Source organism: Hypanus sabinus, chromosome 21, assembly GCF_030144855.1.
Source record: "Hypanus sabinus isolate sHypSab1 chromosome 21, sHypSab1.hap1, whole genome shotgun sequence".
Lineage (NCBI taxonomy): Eukaryota > Metazoa > Chordata > Chondrichthyes > Myliobatiformes > Dasyatidae > Hypanus > Hypanus sabinus.
In genome coordinates this window covers 41,123,722-41,147,452 of record NC_082726.1, presented here as the reverse complement: position 1 = coordinate 41,147,452, position 23,731 = coordinate 41,123,722, and the positions used below count along the sequence as shown (strand labels likewise).

The following is a 23,731-nucleotide window of genomic DNA, read 5'->3' as shown; positions in this document are numbered from 1 at the left end:
ACCTAACCTGTGAATTTAATGCAGTAATGGTGTGGTTCAAGTAGATGTAATTTCAAAGCAAACTTTTAACAAAGTGCCGGACCTTGGGCATATTAGCACAACTGTAACCCATGGAATATAATAGACAGAGTTCACATGGGCACTTTATCATTCTCAAACAGGAGCAAGAAATTATGTTCCTCAGCACTGGGAACCAGAATCAGAATCAGATTTATTATAACTGAAATACATTTAGTGGCCACTTTATGTGTTATCAGTAAAGTGGTCTCCATGGGTATATTCATGGTCTTCTGCTTTGTAGCTCTCCCACGTCTAGGTCGGACTTGTTGTGCATTCAGAGATGCTCATCTGCACACCACTGTTGTAACACGCGGTTATTTGAGTTGCGGTCACCTTCCCGTCAGCTTGAACCAGTCAAGCCATTCTCCTCTGACCTCTCTCATTAACAAGGCATTCTCTCCCTCACTGCCACTCATTGGATGACTTTTGGTTTCTAAACCATTTTCTGTAAACTCTAGAGACCGTTTTGTATGAAAATCCCAGACGATCAGCATTTTCTGAGATACTCAAACCACCCCGTCTGGCACCAACAATCATTCCAAGGTCAAAGTCACTTAGATCACATTTCTTCCCCATTCAGATGTTTGGTCTGAACAACAACAGAACTTCTTGACTATACCTGTTTGCTTTTATGCATTGAGTTATGCATTGACATATGATTGGATGACTAGATATTTGCATTAACGAGATTGTGCCAGGCAGCTGCCTCTTACAGCTCATCTGCAGAAACAGCCGAAATTCCTCTTTATTCTGTCTCAGTCCCTTTCAGGGTGGCTGGGGTTCTATCGAGGTCACTGATCTGCAACGGCACTCAAAACTGCAGTTTTTGACAGTGGATGAGTTCCCATCTTTGTAACTCACCAACCAGCCATTTTCACGGAAGTTGGTGCTTCCGGGGTGTGGCCCTGTGGACAACCGATTCCAGACAGGGGTTGCCGACTGAAGTGTCACAGGAGGAGAAGCATCAGGATCTCACAGTGGAGGATGTGCACATGGCGCTGTCTGTAGCTGAGCAATTACACACTCTCTCTCTCTCACTCTCTCTCCCACACACTCTCTCTCTCTCTCACTCTCTCTCCCACACACTCTCTCTCTCTCTCACTCTCTCTCCCACACACTCTCTCTCTCTCTCTCACACACATTCTCTCTCTTCTCTCTCTCACATGTTCTCTCACACTCTTTCTCTCTCTCACTCTCTCTATCTCACTCTCTCTCACACACACTCTCTCTCTCTCACACACACATTCTCTCTCTTCTCTCTCCCACACACACACTCTCTCTCTCACTCTCTCTCCCACACACTCTCTCTCTCTCTCACACACACATTCTCTCTCTTCTCTCTCTCACATGTTCTCTCACACTCTTTCTCTCTCTCACTCTCTCTATCTCACTCTCTCTCACACACACTCTCTCTCACACACACGTTCTCTCTCTTCTCTCTCCCACACACTCTCTCTCTCTCTCACACACACATTCTCTCTCCTCTCTCTCACACACTCTCTCACATGTTCTCTCACACTCTTTCTCTCTCTCACTCTCTCACACACACTCTCTCTCTTCTCTCTCTCCCTCTCTCTCTCTCTCGAAAGTAGGGCGAGTTTGCTGTCAATTCTCGAGTCGGAGAATCTCAGAATAAAAAGCGACGGGGCAGACTGTAATATCATAACAGTGACTGTCAGTCTCCCCGTTTGCTGCCAAATGAGTGATGTCTCTCTGTCCCGTGTTAGTGGGGGAGAGACTGTGGCATGTCAAACTGCCGGGTAAATAATAGCAGATCGTGGTCTCTGGGTGTTGGTGGGTGGTGGGCGGGCGGATGGGGAGGTTGATGCTTCGCTGTTGCTTGCGTGGAGAAGGAGGGAGAGAGAGCTTTGGGGTTCTAATGCTCTTCTGTCATTCATCCTTTTGGGGTTCTGCTTCTCGTGGATGTCTGTGAAGACCAAGAATTTCACGTTCTAGACATACAGTACACATGATCTGATAATAAACAGAACCATCTGAATTATTTAATGAGCAGGTGTACAAGTGTAGCCAGTACAGTGACCATTGAGTGTATGTCATGAAACGATACTACATTACACCGAGAAAGGTGAAAATAAATGAATGATGCAAAAAGAGAGCAAAATAATGAAATAATACTCATGAGCTGATGGACGGTTCAGAGATCTAATGGCAGAGGCGAGGAAGCAGGGAGTGGGTCTTTAGGCAACTGTACCTTCTCGAGGTAGTAATGAGAAGAGGGCAGGTTCTACTCCTTCTAACACAGCGTCACACAAGGGCGGATACGCGGCCATAATTTCAAAGTCTCAGGAACACAGTGAACAGTGAGAAAAGTGGCCACAGGTGCAGATTGGTTTAACAGAGGACTCAAAGAGGGTTATTCTTGCGGCGGTGAAAGTTAAAGGGGGGATTTATTAGATTAAGTAAAGGCAGGTTTCAATGTCTGGGTAGTCACTTAAAAAAGAGGGCACAAATGCAAGGTGTGTGGCAGAAGTGAAGGAACTGCAGGGAAGTGGATTTGAACTAGCCTCATTACCAAAGGGCTGGTTCAAGCACAGTGGGCCTAGGCGTACTCGTCTATTCTGAGTGAACTCTGTACAAAATGCACTCTGAGCTCTATCTTGCTGTCATGTTATTTCAGGAAAATTGAAGGGTTTTAATGCTACATTCAATAACTGAGAGAGCATTAAAGCATTAATTTGTAGCATTAGATGGTTAATGGGACCATAACAGATAGGAGCAGAAGTAGGCCATTTAGCCCATCGAGTCAGCTCAGCTCTATTCTCCCACATTCTTCCCCTCCTAAACGCTTTACCAATCATGAACCTTTAGGCCTCTGCCTTAAATACACCCAGTGACTTGGCCTCCACAGCCCTCAATCACATGAATTCCACAGATTCAACACTCTCTGGCTGAAGAAATCTCTCTTCAACTCAGCTTTAAAGGGAATCCCTTTATTTTGATGTGTGCCCTTGGATTCTAAACTCTCTCCTAATTGATGCATGCTCTTCACATCTGCTCTATCCAAGCCTTGCAGTATTTGATAAGTTTCAATGAGATTCCCACCCCCCTCCCTTATCCTGAGTTCCACTGAGGACAGGCCCAAAGCTCCTCACATGTTAAGCCTGGAGTTTGAGTTGGAACTTCTGCAGATTGTACTGGATGTAAGGGCTGAAATAAGCAGTTGATTTTGAAGAATGAAGAGTTGACCTTGTAGTATTGTTTCAAAATTGTAGTCTAGCACCGAGTGTTCCTTGATGGAATGATAGGTATAATTTCACGAGGAATTACAAGTTAGGGAGTTACAAGTTAGCATTGTGATTTCAATGCTACTGGACTAAAGGAATGGCATTCCAATACTGACAGGGAAAGAAGTACTTAACTATTAGTGTTGATATGCTATTTATTTATTTTAAATTTAATATAGAGTTCGAATGGGGTGACAAGCCCTTCTGGCCCAACGAGGCCCCGCTGCCCAATTTCACCCATGTGGCCAATTGCCCTACTAACCCACACATCTTTGGACAGTGGGATGAAGCCTGAGCACTCGGAAGAAACCCATGTGGTCACAGGGAGAACGTACAAACTCCTTACAGGCAGCAGCAGGACTTTAACACCAGTCTCTGGCGCTGTAAAACAACACGCTAACCGCCCCGCTACAACGCGCGTTAATATTACAAAGATTTAACAATGAATCTTTAAGGACTTGGTGTTGGAGAATGGTTTTACACTGCTGTCTCATTTTGGAGTGTCAGCTGCTTTTACGCCGTTAACTAGTACCCGAGATGGAGAAACAGAGAATTGAGCTGTTGCATGGAAGGAGCTAATACTTGAGGCTAAAGGACCCAACTTTGGAGAATTACAGCATTAGTAAAAGTCGAGTTTGTCTGCATGCCCCAACAGACAGCTGACATGGCAAGGGAATGATGGGAGAGCACCCAAGGCCCAAGGATTAAAATCTCCCTCAGTGTTCTGCTGTACCTTTAATATAAATCTCAGTGATTTGTCAAGGAAATTGAGGTCTCCTACCGTGATCAGCTGATTGTGCCTATTTGGCAAGACTGGGGCTTCAATGGTTAATGGCTGCCCGAGCTGAGAAGGAGGCTGGAGGATTGCAGGTCAGGCCGCAGTCAGTTTCTGCTCCGGTGAAGCTGGCACTGTCTGGACTGGAACCGTTCTGGGAGTGGAGGGTGGTGGGGGGGTAGTGTGTCTCCGTTACCAGCTGAGTGAATGCGAGTTAGGGCTCTGTCCTTGGCTTATTAACGCAGTTCTTGTTTGTCACCAGATGCCGCCTTCCAGCAGTCAGTCAGATATTTCTGACTGGAGAGCAAACTGAACCCATCGATCAGCTGTTGATGCTCCTGTGTTTCCTGTACTCTATTAAAACTGAGAGATAAAATGTTTCTTGGAACACGGACCTTGGAAACCTGCAAATCCATCACAATTTATTGAGGTTGTCATTGACTCCAGCTCTGAGAGATCAGGGCTGAGACACATTTCTAATCTCTTCAGAACCTGTGGCTTTTTCTTCCCCCCCAGGGGGGCAGCACTGGAGCCCCTGAGGTACCTGAATCAGTAGAAATCTGCCAATAAATCAGCGTCAGTCAGAAAGTGTGGCACTGTTCACTTAACTGGTCCTCACAGAGCTCTGGCTGACCCTGAGGCTGTAACATCGAGCCTTTCAATGAGCTGGTCTTCCTTCGGCCTCGGCCACCTGTGGAAATCAGCCGGAGATGGCTCTGCAGCCATGGAGGGGAAAAGTAGGAGCTCCATTACCTCAGAGTTGAGTCAATTCACAAATGCGTGATCACCTTGTGCTCAATCATTAACAATAACATGACCCCGGGCGCTGTTTCCCAGTGGAACATTACTGGACCTGGCGTGTGAAAAACCATACTCAAGCTTGCTGCCCTGTGCACGGATGGACTGTCAAAACTCACCTGCAGCAGTCTCACAGGCCCAGAGAAACAGGTAAGCAGCATTCAGAATTTCACGATACCGGCCGGTGATAATAAACCCGATTCTGAGAAGCAGCATTCACCAAACATAAATTTAACATAAATCATGCACAATTTTTACAAGAAAGAACTCAACTAGAACCAAAAAAAAAATTCCATTAAGTGCAAAGCGAACCAAGTTGAGTGTTGCTAAACTGCCGGTGATTAAGGTTGTGTGAGAGGGTTCAAGATCCAGATGGCTAAATGGAAGTAGCTTTTTCTCTCCAGTCCTGATGAAGGATCTCAGCTCAGAACATCAGCTGTACTCACTTAGAACGTAGAAAATCTACAGCACATTACAGGCCCTTTGGCCCACCATGTTGCGCCGACCATGTAACCTACTCTAGAAACTGCCTAGAGTTTCCCTACCGGCTCCATATACCTATCTAAGAATCTCTTAAAAGCCCTTATTGTATCCACCTCTACCACTGTCGCTGGCAGTACATTCCACACACCCACCACCCTCTGTGTGAAAAACTTAACTCTGACATCCCACTTGTAGCTACATCCAAGCACCTTAAAACTATGCCCCTCGTGTTAGCCATCTCAGCTTTGGGAATAAACCTCCGCCTGTCCACAGTCAATGCCTCTCATCATTTTATACACCACTGTCAGCTCACCTCTCGTCCTCCGTTGTTCCAAAGAGCCTTATTCTCATAAGGCATACTCACCAGTCCAGGCAACATCCTTGTAAATCTCCTCTAGGCTCTCTCTATCGTATCCACAAATTTTCCATAGACGCTGCCTGGCTGATTGAGTTCCTCCTGCATTTTGTGTGGGTTGCTTGGATTTTCAGCATCTACAGATTTTCCCGTTTGTGAAAGGGTTGTAGCTGTTCTTGAACCTGGTGGTGTGGGGTCTTCAGGTTTCTGAAGCTGTGAGAGATGGCATGGCCTGGATGGTGGGGATCTTTGATGATGGATGATGCCTCCTTGAGGTTGTGCCTCCTGTGGATACTACCAGTGGTGGGGAAGGATGGCATAAGATGTATGGGACCGAGTCCATTAACCTCTGCAACCTCTTCCATTCTTGCACATTCGACTTGCTGTACCAGACCGTAAACATAGCAGCCAGTCAAGGAAGCAGTAGAAGTTTGTTAGAGAGTTTGTTGGCATGCTGAAACCCTTTAACCTCCTAAAAAAGCAAAGGCACTGGAGTGCCGTCCTCACGATTGGATCTACATGCTGCTTGATAAGTTCTCTGACCCTATGGTGCCAAGTGAGCACATTTTTTGCACTGTTGCCTGCTTCTCCCATTGATATCTGACACTTTATTTTTCACTTTCTTTCACAAGTCACACGTTAGCATAATGTGGGTCTGCAGAGAAAGGGAAATACAAAGCCCATGTGGACTCCACAGCTCTCCAGACTCCCATCTCTGGTCACAGATACCACTGGCACACTCTGCCCCTCACCTCGTGTGCTGTACAGTGAAACTCCACGTTCGGAGCGAGCCAGATCCAGGTATTTCTGAGTAATCAGATGGCAGATTATGGGGGGATTACTGTACCCCAGACCACCAACAGCAATGTTGCCCAGCACACTTTCACCATGCATGACCATTCACCACTCTGTTACCACGGCCACTGTCCAGCCCAGGGGGTTCACCCTAGGCCTAGGGACAGCCTAATGGGTTATATTTACTTCCCCTTACGCACTACCGCCCCCCCCCAGCCGCCAGAACACTGAGGTGAGCTGAGAGCCTCTGTTGGTCGGAGTTGACCATGGATATTGGGTCCTGGCTGACTAGATGCACAAGCCTGGGCAGTACAATACGGAGAGCAAGCTGTGCCCATGTAGCAAGCTCCCCCTCTCTGTGCATCTGCTCGGCAGGGACTGATACAGCTTGGGGCCAGCAGCATCGCATTGAACTCAATGTCAGACTGTCCTCGGGACTCCAGCTCCTGACTTTTCCCTCAGAGTTTATTCCCAAAGCCTCCCCCATGTGTGGGCCGAGCCACAGGGCAGAGGAGGTTTGAGATCAGAGGTTTCCTTCTCCTAGATGAGCTGCCAACCATGGCTGATGAGCCCCGTCTAACAATAGACAATAAACGCAGAAGTAGACCATTCAGCCCTTCGAACCTGCACCGCCAACCAAAGCAACTGGTTTTAAGGCACCAGTAATCCACATTTGCCCGTTCTCCCGACAGTAGAAACGGTTCCACCGGGCTTAGTCGCTAAGCCATACATGAAGGTCAGGAGCTGGGCTTAGTCGTCAGAGGCTATTTGAGGCACACACCATTGGGGCATCTAATAGATAGTTGGGAGCTTGTCCCCATTACCACCCCTTAAGGAACCAGTTGTTCCACTGGCAGGACTAACATCACACAGTTGACGCAGAGTTGGGAAGGTGGGCGGGGAGGGAGAAAGGGAAAGAACTGGAGACAGCGGATGGAAAGGAGGAATGAGGGACAGTGAGGGGGAGAGTGGAGGAGAGAGCTAGAGGAACACAAGGGGAGACCACTCTATGACTCTCTGCACCATCGCTGACAGGGTATTCAGTTGAGGATCAGCTATTCTAACCCCGGCTTCCGCTGCTCTGTCAGACGTGGGTCATCGGTTGCTGGGGGAGCAGATCACACCCCAGGCCCCGCTCCTGAGCTCAGGCCTCAGAGAGGGATTGCGGAGTGTTTTATGTAAATCCAGCAGAGGGAGCAAGCTGCTGCAATCTGTTACTCAGGGTCGGTCTCCTCGAACACTAACAGATCATCGGCAGCGTTCAAACCCAGCTCCAGAGAGAGGGAGAGAAGATAATGGATGACCAGTACAGTCAGAGGTCAAAGCAGGTCAATGCAGAAAAGCCCAGGGGAGCCAATGAGTCATTTCTGAGGCTTTACACAAACATGGGATTGGGGGAAGCCACTCCCGACCCACCCTTGCTGTTCAGGTAAATTGTGGCTGATCCCTGTCCTTTACTTGGCACAACCCCTTTCCCATGCATTGCCCAAACACAGTACAGTCTCAGTCACCCCCACCCCTCTGAAATACTGACAACTACCATAGTTACAAATGCACTATACCGCAATAACAAATTATTTCATTAAATACCGGCAAACCGCCCGAAGGCTCACCACAGAAGCAGACAGGCTTTTCCACAGTTACCTCGCTGCCCGATGTGACAACAATATGGAGAGATAGTCACATGATACAGTTCTTAAAGTGGTACCAACCAATACAATAGATGACACATCACTCCTTAAATAAATTACAGATGAGAGAAAGACTCGTATCCACAGAATTATCCAGCTTTACTTTAGCATCTGTCTTACAAACACTTGGGTAGATGGACTGTCCCTTCAGAAAACTGGTTGGACTCCCAGAGGGCCGTTTGTTCGGCAGTGATGGTCCTGCTCTTCAGGGGCCATGGTGCAGCCTAGATACCAACTTCAGTGGACTTCCTGAGGTGACATGTTCTCCTCAGACGAGATGTGTCCTCAGTCTTCACCTCATGTGCCTCCAGGGGGTGAGCCACCACTGCGGCCTGTCACATTTCGTGTGGGCTTCATTCTCAGTGCGTCTCTCAGCTTCCAGGTATGGCCTGCCTCCCACCGCTTCCCTGCCAAAGTCCAACATGTCGGCCATTGTGGTTGGTACTCACCTGAGAACTCCAGCCCTGCAGCTGTGTTGGTTACATCTGGTGCCCCCTGCAACTCTAATGTGTTTGGGCAGCTCTTGTTAAGCTCAAAGGCGCCAGAACCCAATCTTTTCACCCGTGACTCTGAAACATTTGCTCTGCTTACGTCTGGTAAGACAGCTTCCTCCATCCTAATCCTGCACTATGGCACCCAGCCACAGTTCCGGTGCTGTCTGCACATTGCCCTCGTGACCGCGTGGATCTCTCCCAGGTACTCTTCTTTCCTTGCACATCCTATAAGAAACAGTCGTTCAGTACAGAAACAGGCCATTCGGCCCACTACACCCATGCCAGTGGTCGTATCTAACTGTACTAATTCATTTTACTCCAACTAACTCCATTGCCCCTTTATGCCTTGGTTGGCTTAGAAGGGAATCTTGGTTGACCATGGTCCAGATGGGCCGGAGGCCCTGTTTCTCTTCTGTATGACTCCTTGAATTCATCGCTGAAATGCTTGCTTGGATGTTTCTTAAACTCCGTGGGAATATCTTCCTCTCCCACCTCTTCAGGCAGCATTTCCCAGACTCAGCCACCCTCTGTGTGAAAATGTTCCCGCTCCAGTTCCCTCTAAACTTCTACTCTCCCATCTTAACCTTTCCGTTTGATCTGAGAAGTCTGTAGTGAGCTTCCTCGTGCCATTGAACTGTGGTCCCTGAGGTGGGGGGGGATACCCGCAATGCTGTCAGGAAGGGAGTTTCAGCTTTGTGGGACTTGCGGGTCAACTTCCCAGTGGTGATCTTCCCCAAGTTCTTGCTGCCTTTGTGCCTTTAGCAGGTAGGGGTGCCGTTTTTTTGTGAAGGAGGGTGTTGTGGGTTTGGGGTTTTTGATGTTCTGGATGAGCGATTTGCTAGTTTATGTGCAAGGGAGAGGTGGGAGTGGTTTGGGAGTTTTCTTTCTTTTTCTTTTTCATGTGGGGGGGTGCATGAGTGATGTATTTTCTTTCGACACCACCCACGGTTGTTCGGCATCCTGTGGCTACCTGGGGAAGATTAGTTGCATTGTGCGCGCATACTTTGACAATAGAATGAACCTTTGCTGTCTGACGGTTTTGGCGGGTTGCTGCAGTGCATCGTGGAGACGGTGCAAACTGCCGCCGTTGCTCGTCAATGGTGAGTGGGTGACTGGATGTGAAAGTGGTACCCGTCAAGTGGGCTGCCGTGTCATGTGTGGTGTTGCACTTCGGGGGTGTTGTCAAAGCTGCACTGTTCCACACAAGTATGTGTAAGAGCAAACCATTCCCGTATCGTCACAGACCAATACCAGGCACTTCAGCCCAACCTGGTCCATACTGACCACGGTGCCCACCCAACTTATCCCAGACTTCAGTGTTTCGCTCCTATCCCTCTAAGCCCACCCTTCACGTACCTTTCCATGTGCTTCTTAATTGAGACTGTAGGGCAAGCTCATTGGTGGGTACGTACATCATTCCCAGCTACTGATGTTGAGTTGAGGTTCACTTTAAGAGGCTGGTCTGACGTGATGACATAATTATGGAAAGTACTTTTACCGCTCTTATTATTCAGTGTTTGGAGTACAATAAATGAGTTGTTATGGTTTTTCTTGATTATAAAACACCCCTGACATTTTCATTTGCAAAAACCTACACTTATTCCTTGTAGCCACCACCTTCCATGTGAAAATGTTGCCCCTGTGGTTCCTCTTTTATCTTACTCCTCTCTCTCTACATGTGTGCTCCTAGGTTTGAACTCCCCCTACCCTGGGCAAAAGGCTGTTGACATCCACCTCATCCATGCCTCTCTTAATTTGAACATCTCGGTAAGGTCACCCCTCATTCTCCTGTGTTTCAAGAGTAAAGACCCATCCTGGCTAACCTCTCCTATTACTCAGGACCCCTAGTCCCAGAAACATCCTCATAGATTTTCCCCGCACTCGTTCCAATTCAAACATGCCTTTCCAATGATGAGCTGAACAGAACTGCATACAGTGCTCCAAATGTAGGCTCACTAATGGTTTATATGGCTGTAATATAATGCCCCAGCTCCTATACTCAGTGCCCTGACTGATAAAGTCACCTTTTTCTCCATCCTTTCTACCAGTGATGCCACTTTCAATGGACTATACACTTGTCCCTCTATGTCATTATACTCTCTAGAATCTTGCCATTCATAATATAAATGCTGTGCTGGGCTGATTTTCCAAAAGTCATCATCTTACACTTACCTGAATTGAAAGCAATTTGCAACTCCTTGGTTCGCTGCCTTATCTGATCACGATCTCCTGTAATCTATAACTTTCTTTGCTATCAACAACATCTCAGTCTAGTGTAATTAGGACAGACCATTGTGATGTAATCTCATCAACCTGCACCATAGACTCTGCTTTTCTTCCTCTGGAGATGATTCTGGATCGGTCTGTCTTCTCCCACATTCTTTTTTCATTTCAGAGCACCTCTCTATCCAAGCATTGCTTTACCTCTTCCCTCTGTTCACACCTCCTCTGCACCACTGAGCTATCATAAACAGGACTACAGCTGTTAGATCAGGGTCTCAATTGTTAATTTTCTTGTGGTGCCTTTGAATGTTGCGTGGATTTTCAGTACCCTAGTATAGTTCTGTACTTCAGTCGTTTCCTTGTCTGTAAACCTGTGTCATGGGAGTGTTAATGAAAACTGTACTTGTCTCACAGGCTGTTCTTATCAGAGAAGATTCCCTTATCTGTCCAGCTTGAAATAGTTTTCTGTGTAAAGCAAGTCCACGGGACAGGTTCTTTGTTAGAGCGAGTTGTTCCAGTTAAGCTTGCTTCCCTGCTGCGGTGTTATTTGCTCACAGCGCATTACTGTTATTTCTTTTTTATGAATATCTAACAAAACAGCCGTAACCACAAGAGTCATTCTTGCCCTCTGAAGAACCTTCTGGACAAGGTCCAAGGCATCCCACACATCTGCATCTTCATTTTCTCCTCACCCATGCATGCAGATGCTCCTCTGGATTCTCTTCACCTTTTCTGCAACTTGAAACATATCAGTTTGTGCTTGAGCTGGCAGCTCAGCTCTGCCTCTTTCTCTTTGAATGCTGCTCGACCTGTTGTGTATTTCCAGCATTTTTGTTTTTATTTCAGATTATGGATTTCTCTAGTTCTTTTATGCACATTCCTGAAGATCTCTTTGCCTAAATGAGTTCAGAGTGATTATACCATAAGAAATAGGAACGAGAGTATGCCTCTGCCATTTCTTTCAATACCCTGGGATTCATTCCATCAGGATCACGGCACTTATCTATCCTCAGGCCCACAAGTTTGCTCAGCACTACCTCGTTAATGATAGCTACTGTATCAAGATCCTCACCTCCCACTGCATCCATAACATCTCTCTTTGGCACGTTAAATGTGTCCTCTACTGTGGCGACCGAAACAAAACAGTCATTCAAAACCTCGGCCATTTCCTCATTACCCAAGATCAATTCCCTCCTCTCATCCCCCAAGGGAGCTACATTCACTTTAGCCACCCTCTTCTGCTTTATATAATTATAAAAACATTTACTATTTGTTTTTATATTTTGTGCTAGCTTATCTTCCCTTTCTTTATTGCTCACTTAGTGATTCTTTGTTGCTTTTTAAAGTTTTCCCAATCTTCCAGTTTCCCACTACACTTGGTGACTTCGTATGCACGAGCTTTTAGTTTGATGCCTTCTTTTATTCCCTTAGTTATCCAAGGCTGGCTCTCCCCACCCTACTATCCTTGCTTTTAACTGGAATATACTTTTGTTGAGCACTGTGTAAAATCTCTCTGAAAGTCTTCCACTGTTCCTCCTCTGTCCCTCCATATAGCCTGTGTTCCCAATCTACACTAGCCAAATCATCTCTCATCCCATTGTAGTCTCCATTGTTTAGGCATAATACACTGGTTTTAGATTGAACTATTACGCCCTCCATTTGTATGAGAACCTCAATCATACTGTGATCACACCTTCCAAGAGGATCCCAAACTACGAGATCACTAATTTTACCTGTCTCATTGCACAGACTTAAGATAACACATTCCCTTGTGGGTTTAGTAATATGCTGAGCCAGCAGAACCAGCTAAATTGCAGGAACAGCTTCTTCCCCTCTGCCATCCGATTCCTAAATGGACATTGAAGCTTTGGACTGTTACGCCTGTGCCACAACTCTGAGGGGCCGAAGGGTACCAAGTAGCCCCCTCCTTTTTGAGAATCGCAAGATCGCTATTAATTCAGGTCAGGAGACCCAGGAAATGAGAGAGAGAGAGACACGCAGAATCCACAAGGGGTTTGGAATGTCCTGGCCCCTCAGCGATACAAAGCCACGGAAAACGGCCATTGTCTCTTGGAGATGGAATTGTGTATTGAGTACTGTATTATTTATTTGAAGCCCTCAGGGGACGACCAGAGTGGGCTGGTTGAGGGATTGCATCATCCCAACCTGATTGACATCTGAGACCCTGTGAGTAAGGATAAAAGAGGGTCTGGGGAACAACCCCTTTAGACGCACCAGGAGAAACGCTAGAAATCCCGTGACAGCGTTTAATAGCGACAGCCGGCGGAGACTCGTGTGTGTGTCCATCCTTGCCCAGATGACGAGTTTTCCACAGAACGGCTTAGCTAAAGGACTGACTACAAAAACGGAACTCTCGAAGGATCGACATCATAAAAAGGAAAAGCCGGCAAGTTTAAAACATCTCTATCTCTTGACTCCAACCAAAGGCTGCAGCCTGAATGAACTGAGTGACTTTTATATTTCCATCGGACAGTACATTATCCCCTAGACAACAATAGAGCTATTTCTTATAGATTATTATTATACCCGCACTTTTAGATTTAGTATTGACGACGTATATTATCTGTATGTTTGCATTGATACTATTTTTGTGTATTTTTATCAATAAATACCATTAAGAATAGTACCATCAGACTTCAACGGACCTCCCTATCTTTGCTGGTAAGTGACCCAGTTACGGGTACTTAACAGGACACTATCTTACTTTTTTTAATATATAGTTTTTCTGTTTTTGCACATTTAAAAAAAACTATTTAATATACACAATTGATTTCCTTGTTTATTTATTATTATGTTTTATTTTATTTATTATTTTTCTCTCTCTCTGCTAGATTATGTATTGCATTGAACTGCTGCTGCTAAGCTAACAAATTTCACGTCACATGCCGGTGATAATAAACCTGATTCTGATGTTACCTCAATGACGGTTATGTTGGCTGGGAGAGCACGCTGGCTCTGGTTTGGTTATTATCCATATGAAGTCAATTGCCATTTTATGCTGTTTTCTTTATGTAAAACAAAAAACGTATTTGCTTATTCAGAACCAAATGTTTTGAATCCAAGGAAATGTTAGATCGGTTTGACAGATTTGCTACAATAGTGAGAGTGAATGGGGTCCAGGATTGGACAAAAGGTTGATTGGAAATTAGGACTGAATTGAAGATGGAATTAATGCAGTATTTGGGATTAACACAGTATTGCAATTACAATGTGTAGAATTTAGCTTTGGATTGGTATTAGTTTATTATTGTCCATTGGGTAGATGGAGCTCATCAGCCTGGGAAGGCAGTCCATCTAAGAGAGGGAAAACTCTGATTTCAAACCTCCGCTGCCTTGCTGCCATACCCAGTCATGGGAAAGGCTTCGGGAGTAAACCCTGAGGACAAATCCGGAGCTGGAGTCCCTAAGACAGTCCGACGTTGCCTTCAATCTCGTTCTGGCAACTCCTGTGACGACACTGGTGCCAAGCTGTATCAGCCCTTGCCCTTCCCTTGGACAACATCAGTGTTGTGGAGAGGGGAGACTTGCTGCATGAGCAACTGCCGGTCTCCCATGCAACCCTGCCCAGGCCTGCACCCTGGAAGCCATTCCAGGCGCAGGATCCATGGTCTCGCGAGACTAATGGATGCCACCACAGTGAAAAAAATTTGTCTTGCAGGCCTTCCATATGGTTCATTTCATAACAACAGTGGAAAGGGTGAAAGGTGAAAAATTTAAGTGGAGCATGAAGGGAAATGTCTTCACTCAGATGATGTTGGGAGTGTGGAATGAGATGCCAACACAAGTGGTGCATGCGACCTCGATTTCAGCATTTGAGAGAAGTCTGGATGGGTACATGGGTGGTAGGGGTGTGGAGGGCTATGGTCCCAGTGCAGGTCGATGGGAGTGGGCAGCTTAAATGGTTTGGCATAAACAAGATGGGCTGAAGGGTCTGTTTTTGTGAAGTTCTTTTATGTCTCTATGACTCTTCACCTCAGTACTGTCGGTGTAAACAGGAGTTTGTGTACTTTTGTCATGATACCATGCTCTCTATACCCTTCCTGTAGTCTGACTTATCATTATGGACATTCAGCCCTGTTATTTGCATGGAATAAATTTGGGTAGGAATGTGGGATTCACTGGGATCTACTGTAGGTGAGCAAGTATGGTTTCAAGGAGGATCTAATGACATAACCTATAACATCCCAGAACTCCAGGTCTGATTCCTGTGTTTAGTTTTAGCAGTTGAATTGAAGGCTCTCTTCTTTCACTCTACAGTGCAGATTGGTGTGATTTTCATCATTTAACATCTACTGAAATCTCATCTGACAGGCCATGAAATGAGCAAACAACTTTTGATTAGGGACTTTCACTGAAGCAGCATCTTAAATCTGGCTCACAAAATACTTCAGAAAAAGCGTGTTTGAAACACGCCTGTTTCCGTGGCAGCTGTTCGTGTTTGGTTGATGGCTGGGTCCGATGTTGAAACTGAGCCACACGCAGACAACTTCTGTTCTAAAAGGAAGATGGTGTGCTCAGCCCAGCTTTCCTGAAGACTCTGTCAACCACTGAGTGCAGCTGACAGCACACCTGAAACACCAAGTGCCGGGTATGGCACGATACTAGTGTGTGGCTCAAACTCTGCGTTGTTTTCCATCTTTCTGGCCTTAAAAAAAGAGAGAAAATGAGAAAGGGACAGACAGGCTCTGTGGTTGAGAGTATTAAAGGCAGCAAAAAAGAGCGTCAGGCAGGATGAGTGACAGAGCAAGAGAGAATCATAGCGTACCACAGTACAGAAACAGGCCCTTTGGCCCATCTAGTCCATGCTGAACTACTAATTTGCTGAATCCCATCGACTTACGTCCAGTCCATCACCCTCCATACCCCTCTCGTCCATGTACATTTCCAAATTTCTCTTAAATGTTGAAACCAAACCCACATCCATCGCGTCCGCTAGCAGCTCATTCAACACTCATAGCGCCCTCTGAGCGAAGAAGCTCCCCCCCACCAATGTTTGCCTTACACATTTCACCTGTCACCCTTAACCCATGACCTCTCGTTCTAGTCTCACCCGGCCTCAGTGGAAAAGCAGCAAACACCAAACGCTGGATGAATTCAGCGGGTCAGGCATCACCGATAGGAATGAACAAACGGTTGACGTCTCAGGCCAAGACCCTCAGTGGAAAAAGTCTGCTTGCGCTTATCCCGTTTATACCACTAATAACTTAGAAAGGATGGGGATGTGCATACAGAGGAACGGCAACGAGCAAGAGGCAGATGGGGTCGACTCCAAAATAAGGTGAAAGATGAAAAATGATTAGCTTTATTGGTCAGGTGTGCATTGAAACACACAGTGAAATGCATCGTTAGCATCAAATTGAATCAGCGAGGACTGCGCTGTGCAGCCTGCAAGTGTCGGCATGCTGCTAGCTCCAGGAAAACGTGCCCGCAACTCACCGATCCGAACCACGCATCGTTGGACTGTGGTAGGCAATTGAAACACCCGGAGGAAACCCACGGGGTCACACAGCACTGTTAAACAATCGGGCTAACCGTGGTGCCAGGTTTGTTAAAAATTCTCGACCCTCTTGTGGGAGTTATTCCTTGAGGGGTTGGGAAGTTGTGTTCCCCTCACTCTGTTACAACAAGGAAGGAGGCGGAGCCAATGATGGGTCTCAGGGCAGTCCTAGTCATTCCGACTCCCCCCCCACCCCACTAACCTATTCTTTCATCTCCAGCTTGAGCCAGAATCTCATTCTGATCCCAGAGTTCTGTGCTAGAGGTCAGCTCGCGGGAGAATATTTGCCCAGCTGGATCCAGCGATGGGCCCTCTCACGGAAACCAGTTTACAAAGAGGATAAACGCTCTGCTGAATAAATCCAACTTCTTCCATTATCGAATAATTAAACGTGCAGCTAAACAAACACTGGCATCTAAAGACAAGATTTTCCTAAAGGGAAGCTTGAGGGCAGATAATGATTGCTCACTCATTAGAGGGCTGGAACAATAAAGGGGCATCCCAGTTACCAGGTTGTTTGCTTAGTGAAGGAACCATGCGCCAACACACTGAAGCTTTGAATGCCGATTAAAAGAATCTGAAGAAATTAAGACAGAAGGAGATGGGAATATTCCGAAGATCAGGCAGCATCTGTAAAAAGAGGAACGTTCCAAGCCCGGATCTTTCATCCAACGTTGTTTCTATTTCAGAATTTAAGTGTCATTGTTTTCACAGAGTAATCAGAGAGCCCAGTTCACTAACAGTTAAATACTGTGCATTTCTGGAAGAGTGATGTAGTTTGAACTGTGAACACCCAGAGGCGGGATTGAGAGGATGGAGATTTTGCAGTCTCAGTTGACAGCACAACTCTGACAAAAGGCAAGAACTCCTGGTGCTTTTCAATTCCATTTCTCATTCCTCCTCTGACATGTCTGTCCATGGAAGACTGCCAGGAAGAGGCCCAACTCAGGGTAGAGGATCAACACCTCATTCTTTGCCTGGGTAGCCTCCAACCTGATGGCATGAATATCGATTTCCGCAATCTCCAGTAATTTCTCCCCCTCACTCCTCCTTTCTTTTTCCATTCCCCATTATGGTTATCCTCACACCCCTTCCCTTCTCCTCACTTACCCATCACTTCCCTCTGGTTCCCCTCTTCCTGCCCTTTCTTCTATGGTCCAATGCCCTAACCTTTTAGTGTCATTCTTCTTCACCCCTTTACCCTTTCAGCCTATCACCTCAGAGTTCATCCTCCCCTCCCCTGCGTACCCACCTTCCCTCTCACCTGGTTTCACCTGACAACTGCCAACTTGTACGCATTCTGTTTACTCCACTTCTTATTGAAGCTCCTTCACCCCCCCTCCTGTCCCATCCAGTTGAAGGGTCTCGGTCCAACTCATTGACTATTTATTCCCCTCCAAACAAAGCTGCCCGACTTGCCGAATTCCTCCAGAATTTTTGTGCATTGCTCAAGATTTCCGGTGTTTGCAGAATCCCTTGTGTTCAGCTCTGACAATTCATCTGTTCCAGTGCATCCTGTTTGAGCCTCTTGCTCGGTGAACGGAACAGCATTTTCCTGGTAGGATGGTGTGCAGTTACTAGAGTGAATTTCCTCGGAGCAGAGTTGGCGAATTATTTGCCGTCTCGTTCTAGATCAGTCAGCAAAATCAGCAAGAGTTCGAAGATGGGGAGGGGTCTGAGAAGCCAGGGAATTTATTGGAACAAAGATCTGGCAGGCAGCATACAGAGACAAGGGAGATAAACTGGTGAAGCTTTGGGCATATTAGAGTGTTCAAAGTGATTGTAAAGTAATTAATTGAGGAACACTTGTTCTGCCAAATCCCTATGGTGTGTTTCTAACCTGTTACCCCCTCCCAGCGATCTTCATTTCATGATTAACAGATCCTTCTGCTCTTTTATCCATGATTTGTTCATCAAAATTCCTCTCAAATGTATCCTAACACCTTTTCATCGCTCTGTGGGTAAAGAGGTTTTCCTTAAATTCCCTGTCGGATTTAGCAACGGCTGCTTGATATCTCGTGGCATCAGTCTGGTTCCACCTGCGAATGGAAATACGACTCTCCATCGATCCCATCAAACACCCTGTTCACCTTAGAGACCTCCAACAGCTAATCTCTTGTCTTCAGTTTTGTGGGGGAAAGGACCCAGCCTGTCAATTGTTCTGACTGCTATAATCCCTCCTGTTTTTATTGCACTTACTCATGTAATTTAATTCTTTTTTATAATGTGACCAAAACCAGAGTAGGCAAACACATAGCCTAGATATGCTTAATATCACCCCTACTTATTAGTTCTTTCATTTGAAGAATAATCTGCAGTTCTTGCCTGCTTGTTTTGATGCTTAAATTGAATGTGCCTGACTTTCATTGATTAGTGAGCCTGTCTCTCTCATTTAGACACGTTATTTAAAGGGTGTACGGTTTCTACTTTTTTTCTCTATCAAGATGCCCTGTGTGTTCTGGTCTACAGTTTTGAAGTATAGATGCTAAGAGATTATCCATCCTTGCTCAGGTTAAAATCTGGCTGGAAATATTTTTAATGCCCCCCCCCCCCCCATTCTATGTCACAACCTCTCTCTGCATTAACTACTATCTCCCAGTTTGGTGACAAATGCAAAATGAAATTGGTATTTCAATTTCTGAGCCCAGATGATTTAGTGCTCCAGTATAGATCCCCGATGAATATTGCTTCCAACCCCTTTCCGTCTTAATAACTACACTTAACACCTAATCTATAATTCTGTTTTGCAGCCAGTTTGCAATCTAGTCTGGTCCTTGTTGTTGACTCCACAAGCTGTGTTTAACAAATCTGCTCGAAAGCCTCATTACCACCACCATGAGGGAAGTTCATTGGTCTTGTCGCTGGTTCGGCCACATTGAGCTGATGCATCGAGTCAACTGCTATTTAGTAATTAAAATGCAAATGCTGGAAGTCTGAAATAAAACTTGAAAAAGTTCAAAAAATTCATAGATCAGGCAGCATCAGTGGAGAGAGAAACAGAACTAATGTTTCAAGTTCAAAACCCTTTAAAATGACACAACCTGCAACACCAACCATCCCTTGACAGCTCTTCTCCACCCCTGCCCTCTCACCTCTTTCTACCAACTACCTCCCATAATCTTTCGGTCCAGCTGAAGGGTGTTAACCCAAAACGGCAACCATCCACTTACCTCCGCAGATGCTGCCTGACCCTTTGAGTTCCTCCAACAATAGAATGATAAAACTTAACCCTTGACTTCACTCTCTACCTCATTATGGCTTTGCATCTTACCGTCTATGACTGTAACACTTTGTAGAGTCACAGCACAGAAACACCTTCGGCCCATCTAGTCCAAGGTGAAGCATTTAAACTGCCTACTCCTCTCGACCCTTTCCAGGACCATAGCCCTCTATACACCTCCCATCCATGTACCTATCTAAACTTCTCTTAAACTTTGAGATCGAGCTTGCGTGCAGCCGTTGCACAGGCCCTCGCTCTCACTGGCAGCCCTCATGACCCCTCATGCTATTCTGTTATTGTTCTCCCCGTACTACCTCAATACACTGTTGTAATGAGACGATCTGTACAGATGGCATGCAAAACAGAGTTTTCCACTCAAGTTAGAGTGACGCCAATAAACCAATTTACTCATTTACCAGTCCAAGCATTATGTTTTGGATTTCCGTATCTGCAACCTCTCGTGTCTTAAATTGACGACCTTCCATCAGAACTAAGGGCACAGCTGTAAACAACCATCCTTTAAACTGCAGAGGAGAGGGAGACATGGAGAAATGAAAAGGAGTACCCACGATAGGGTGGAGATACTGAGTGACAGAGGTGCCAGTGATAAAGAAAGGGGAGTGAAAGTTTGCTAATTGCAGTTAATTTGCCCGGCAGAGATGTAAATGCAAGAGGGTAACCGGAAACAGAGGATGAGAAAGGGAAAGCAAACAACGGGGAGAAGAAACAATGTTGATATTGATACATCGGGGATTCTGCTTCAGTGCTTTGATGAACTAGACATAGAATTTTCTCATTTGTTTCTGTACTTCTAATAATCTCCTTCAGGTTAGATATGCTGCCTCTTTCGAAAGGTTGTTTGATCTCTGTGCTACCTGGGACTATAAAAAGAGCCTTGAGCTTAGTAGAAGAAAATTCCCAGACTGAAGTTTAATATTTCTGGTCTGAAATCTAACAATCGCAGCCAAAAGCAATCTGCCTGAAGGACCCTTCAGGGAATTTTTCAAGAACCTTCAAAGAACTGAATATTGATGTCCATAGTTAAAATATTTATGAACAACATATTGAATAAATTCAAGAAAATATCTAATTGGGTGAACGATGGTGTAGCGGGCCAAGGTAGGATTTGTATTCCAAACTAGCCTAATCAGGTCTCTTTCATAGGTCTCATAGATGCTGCCTGACCTGCTGAGTTCCTCCAGCATTTTGTGTGTTTTGCCTCATTCTCACCTTCTGTTCAGTCACGCAAAAGGTGTCATTATCAGGTAACCTTTTGACTTCAGGCAGGGCATGAGCTCCTAGACATCACCTTCGAACAGTCCCTGGCTGCTCAGGCTGGGTTTACGATATGCCTTTCCAAGACTGGCTGCTGGCATTGGGGATTGAACTAGGATGAGGGAAAGGCACCACGCCGTTCACTGGTATCTATTCCACAGTTGTAAGAAGAAGAAATGGGTGGAAAATGACAATCAGCCCCTTATATTCGCTCTGCCATCTTCCACCTCAAAACACTATCCTGCACTATCCTACGTTCCCTCGGGTCCCTTAAAGTCGACAACCTATCATATTAGCTTGCACTGCTTTGCAGAGAAACCCAAATATTCACTGCCTTCTGGGTGAATAATTTCTTCTTCACTCAAGCACGGATCTTAGTGGGTCAGGAAACGCCGGTTCTCGACCCAAACTGCCGACTGTCCCCCTTCCCTCCGCAGCTGTTGCCTGACCTGCAACTTGTTTTTCGTTGCCCCAGATTCCAGCACCCACGCTCGACAGCCAGCTGTAGCTTCAGTCCACATTCGACAGCCAGTGATATGGACATTGCTACTGTGGTCCACACTCAAAGACCAACAATACCAGCATCGATGCTCTGCTCTGAGCTTGAAGACCAGCAATGTGGACGGGTGATAAAGAGCAACTATAGATATCAGGCTCTCCCAGGTCAGTGGTTCCTGGAATTGGTTGTCCGTACAAGCAGAAGGCATGAGGAGGATGGGCGTTCGTGAGTTAGTTGCTCAATCCTAGAGCTCAGGGTGCCATCATCAGCTAGTCTGGGGGTTGATAGTGAAGACCAAACTGGTCATTCAGAAAAGGCAAAAGGTGGGGTTGTGCATTTCTTGATAAACTCTTGATGGAGCTCTGATACGGCGGTTTTGTCGAAGTCCTGTTCCCCTGAACTTGCACTCCCAGTGACCAAATGCCAACCATTCTGTTTCCCAGGGAAGTTCTCCATAATCCTGACCACAGTTTACATACCACCAGCAGCTGTCTATAATCAATGCCTGGGGATAACTTCATTCAACCTCACTTGCAACATCACCGAACTGTTCCCACAACCTATAGGCTCTTCATCTTATGTTCTCACTATTTATTGTTTATTTATTTATTATTATATATTTTTTTCTTTTGTATGCGCACCGTTTGTTGTCTCCTGTACACTGGTTGAACGTCCAAGTTGGTACAGTCTTTCATTGATTCGATCATGGTTATTGGATTTATTGAGAATGCCCACAAGACAGCAAACCTCAGGGTTGTATGTGGTGATGCATTTGTACTTTGATGTTAAACCTGCTTTGAACTTTGAATTTTGGTGAAATGTCTGTGTGCATATATGGCTGCTTGGGAGGGAGGAAAGGGGCTTATTTTGCTGTTGTTGTTTTGTTGCTCGTTGTCTTCTGTGGAGCCTTGTGGGTATGGTATGTTGGCGTTGAAATGCGTGGCAACACTTGCAGCCTGCCCCAGTACATCCTGAGGTGTGTTGGTTGTTCACGCAAACAATACATTTCACTGCACGTGTGATAAGTTAGTCTGAATCTGAACTTGGAAAACACACAACTTTTCTATTTTCAATCAAAGTCAATATCCTCCTATTTGTCTACATGTTATTCCAACTGCCACATCTTAGCTGATGCATTTACTTTGTCTTTATTCCCTCAAAATCTCCCCACGTCCTCCTCCCACACTGGCACTTAGCTTTGTAGCATTCGCAAACCTGGACATCCCAAACCCATTCCCCTCACCCAAGTACAGATGGTGAAGCACTGGGCACAGGGACCAGTCAAGGTGGCACGGACTGAACACTGTTTCCCAATCAGGAGATGAGCTGTTGATTCATCCCCTCGGCGTTCAATGCTCCTCTGGTCGACATCTTCTGGAGAGAGACATCTTTTTCACTTCTTTCACGTTTGTTTTGCGCCTTGAATGTGATTCTGGAACTGTTAGAGCCTGTGTTTTGCTGTTTGGAGATGGTTTGGGTGCTGCCGCGCTCTGTAGTCTCCAAGAAGATTCCGGAAGGCGGAGGCAGCACATGCGAACCTGGTGGTGAGGAGGCTGCACGATGGGACGTGAGCTGACATTCGGCCCCATTTTGCTGATTATAGCTTCCTTTGCTCGTCGATTACACTGACGAGGGAGACTGAAGCATCAAGGCAAGTGCTGGGGGAAGGGTTTGAGTGCCGGCTTGGTACCAGACAGGGAGGAGTCCCCAGGTTTTGCAGCATTTTAGATTGGACTGTGAACTACAGATCTCCTTGAGTGTATTTTTTTGTGGTGGAGATGGATTTGGGGGTCAGTGTGCACAATCCATTTTCTTCATTTTTTTTGTGGGGAGGAGGGATTTGGGGGTTGATGATCGTGCTGCCTTTCTTTTCTTTTTTGGTTTCGTGGCTACTCGGAGAATTGAAAGAATTTTGGAGTTACGTACTTCGATGATAAATGACCCTTTGACCTTCTGCACATTAGTCCCAAGTTCGATTCAGTGGATCATTCCCCGTCCTGTGACTCTGATTTTAATAAAAATAATATATTGTTTAAGGCCGGCGGAAAGTCAGACTATACCCCATTAATCGCTCCCCCTTGGCTAAACTACTGACTACAGCTGAGAAACCTCTAAGATTTATCGGTCACGGGATGAAGTGCAGCAGGACCCAGGGACATACCAATGCTCAGGTCTCAGGTCCCATACTCACACACACACACACACACACACACACACACACACACACACACACACACACACACACACACACACACACACACACACACACACACACACACACACCCACCCACCACTTCTCA

At 45.9% G+C, this 23,731-nt stretch overlaps 2 long non-coding RNA genes across 2 annotated transcripts in view; one reads left to right on the top strand and one right to left on the bottom strand.

Moving 5' to 3' along the window:
• Positions 1 to 1,683: 1,683 nt before the first annotated feature.
• Positions 1,684 to 4,222, bottom strand: LOC132378987 (uncharacterized). Its single transcript, XR_009507253.1, has 2 exons — positions 4,087 to 4,222; positions 1,684 to 1,987 (listed from the first exon to the last, which is right to left on the bottom strand). It is a non-coding gene; the product is annotated as an uncharacterized LOC132378987 (long non-coding RNA).
• A 707-nt stretch (positions 4,223 to 4,929) lies between these two features.
• Positions 4,930 to 23,731, top strand: part of LOC132378986 (uncharacterized) — a 31,837-nt gene continuing 13,035 nt past the window's right edge. The window contains exons 1-2 of the long non-coding RNA XR_009507252.1: positions 4,930 to 5,028; positions 21,408 to 21,595. This is a non-coding gene — a long non-coding RNA (uncharacterized LOC132378986). The remainder of the gene's footprint in view (positions 5,029 to 21,407; positions 21,596 to 23,731) is intronic.